Source organism: Suricata suricatta, chromosome 8 (assembly GCF_006229205.1).
Source record: "Suricata suricatta isolate VVHF042 chromosome 8, meerkat_22Aug2017_6uvM2_HiC, whole genome shotgun sequence".
NCBI lineage: Eukaryota > Metazoa > Chordata > Mammalia > Carnivora > Herpestidae > Suricata > Suricata suricatta.
In genome coordinates, this window is record NC_043707.1 from 44001347 (window position 1) to 44004402 (window position 3056).

A 3056-nucleotide genomic window follows, 5' to 3' on the forward strand; every position below is an offset into this window, starting at 1 on the left:
GAGAGCTTTCCCCCTGAGATCAGGAACACTACAGGGGTGTCCACTCTCACCACTGCTGTTTAACATAGTGTTGGAAGTCCTAGCATCAGCAATCAGACAACAAAAGGAGATAAAAGGCATCAGAATCGGCAAAGAAGAAGTCAAACTTCCACTTTTCGCAGATGACATGATACTCTACATGGAAAACCCAACTGACTCCACCAGAAGACTTCTAGAACTGATTAATGAATTCAGTAAAGTTGCAGGATACAAAATCAATGTACAGAAATCAGTTGCATTCCTATACACCAAAAATGAGGCAGCTGAAAGAGAAATCAAGAAACTGATCCCATTCACGATTGCACGAAAAACTATCAAATACCTAGGAGTAAACCTAACCAAGGATGTAAAAGACCTATATGATGAAAACTATAGAAAACTTATGAATGAGTTTTTAAAACTGATAAGAGACAAAACTAGCCAAAATGATGAAACAGAAGAACTTTCCTCTAAAGAAATTCCAGGAAGAAGTCATAGCAACAGAACTGCTCAAAACAGATATAAGCAACACAATGGAGCAAGAATTTAGAACAATTGTCATAAAATTAATTGCTGGACTTCAGAAAAGCATGGAAATCATCAGAGAAGCTATTGCTACAAAGACGAGGGACCTTCAAAATAGCTTTGGCCAGTTAAAAAAATGCTATAAATGAGTCGCATAATAAAATGTAGGCAACCACTGCACGGATTGAAGAGGCAGAAAGGAGAATAGGTGAATTAGAAGACACAGTTATAGAAAAAGAGGAAGCCAAGAAAAACAGACAGAAATTTATCCAGGAGCACAAAAGGAGAATTCGAGACCTGAATGATACAATCAAACAGAACAATATCTGTATCATTGGAGTTCCTGAAGAAGAAGAGAAATGGTCCTGAAAGGGTGCTTGATCAAATTATAGCTGAGGACTTCCCCAATCTGGGGAAAGAAATAGATATTGAAATCCAAGAGGCACAGGGAACTCCCCTCAGACATAACTTGAATCAACCTTTGGCACAACATAGTGGAACTGGCAAAATATAAGGATAAAGAGAGAATTCTGACAGCAGATAGGGATAAAAGCATCCTAACATACAAAGGGAAACCTATCAGAGTGGTTACAGACCTATCTTATGGAACTTGGCAGGCCAGAAAGGAATGGCAGATCTTCAATGTGATGAACAGAGAAAATATGCAGCCAATCAGTGTGACACATCACGTTAACAAAAAAAAGTTAAAAACCATATGATTCTGTCAATAGATGCAGAAGCAAAATTGGCAAAATACAGCCTCCTTTCTTAATAAAAACCCTTGAGAATGTTGGGATAGAAGGAACTTACTTAAACATCATAAAAGCCATTTATGAAAAGCCCACAGCTAGTATCATCCTCAGTGGCGAAAAACTGAGAGCTTTCCCCCTGAGATCAGGAACACGACAAAGATGTCCACTTTCACCACTGTTGTTTAACAAAGTGCTAGAAGTCCTAGCATCAGCAATCAGACAGTAAAAGGAAATAAAAGGCATCAGAATTGGCAAAGATGAAGTCAAACTTTCACTTTTTGCAGATGACATGATACTCTACATGGAAAACCCTACCGACTTCACCAGAAGCCTACTAGAACTGTTCCATGAATTCAGCAAAGTCGCAGGGTACAAAATCAATATACTAAAATCGGTTTCAATTTTATACACCAATAATGAAGCAACAGAAAGAGAAATCAAGAAACTGATCTCATTCACAATTGCATGAAAAACCATAAAATACCTAGGAATAAACCTAACCAAAGATGTAAAACACCTGGCCATTTGTAGCAATGTGGATGGACCTCAAGGATGTTATGCTAAGTGAAATAAGTCAGGCAGAGAAGGACAGATACCATATGGTTTCATTCATTGGTCTAACCAGGGAAACTTAGCAGAGGACCATGGGGAGGGGAAGAGGGGGAAAGAGTTGGGGAGAGGGAGGGAGACAAATCATGAGAACCCTTGAATACTGAAAACAAACTGAGGGCTGAAGGGGGAGGGGGAAAAAGGAAGTGGGGTGATAGTAATGAAGGAGGGCACTTGTGGGGAAGAGCACTGGGTATTATATGGAAACCAACTTGACAATAAACTATATAAAAATAAAAATAACAGTGGTGAGAGTGGACATCCCCATCTTGTTCCTGACAATAGAGGAAAAACTTCCAGTTTTTCCCCATTGAGGATGATACTAGCTATGGGTCTTTCATATATGACTTTTGTGATATTACAGTTTATTACCTTTCTGTGTACTTTGTTGAGTGCTTTTATCAAGAATAGATGCTGTATTTGTGAAATGCTTTTTCTGCACTTATTGAGAGGATCATATGGTTCTTATCCTTTCTTGTAATAATGTGGCATATCACATTGATTGATGTGTGAATATTGAACCACCTTTGTGGCCCAGGAATAAATTTCACTTGTTGGTTGGTTTAAAAACACTGTTAGATTTGATTTGCTAGTATTTTGTTGAGAAATTTTTCATCCATGTTCATCAGGGGTATTGGCATGTAAGTTTTTTTTTAGTAGGGTCTGTGGTTTTGGAATCAAGGTAATGCTGGCCTTGTAGAATGAGTTTGGTGGTTTTCATTTCATTTCTATATTTTGGAATAGATTGAGAATAATAGGTATTAAGTCTTGTGTTAGTGTTTGGTAGAAGCCATCTGAGAAGCTCTCTGGCCCTGGAGTTTTGTTCGTTGGGAGATTTTTGATTACTGATTCAATCTCTTTGCTGGTTATAGTTCTGTTCAAATTTTCTATTTCTTCCTGTCTCAGTTTTGGTAGATTGTATGTTTCTAGGAATTTATCCACTTCTTCCAGATTGTCTACCTTGTTGGCATATCATTTTTCATAATATTCTCTTATAATTGTTTATATTTCTGTCGTGTTGGTAATGATCTCTTTTCTCATTAATGATTTTATTTATTTGGGTCCTTTCTCTTTTCTTTTTGATAAGTTTGGCTAAGGGATTATTGATTTTATTAATTCTTTCAAAGAAGCAGTTTTTAGTTTTATTGATCC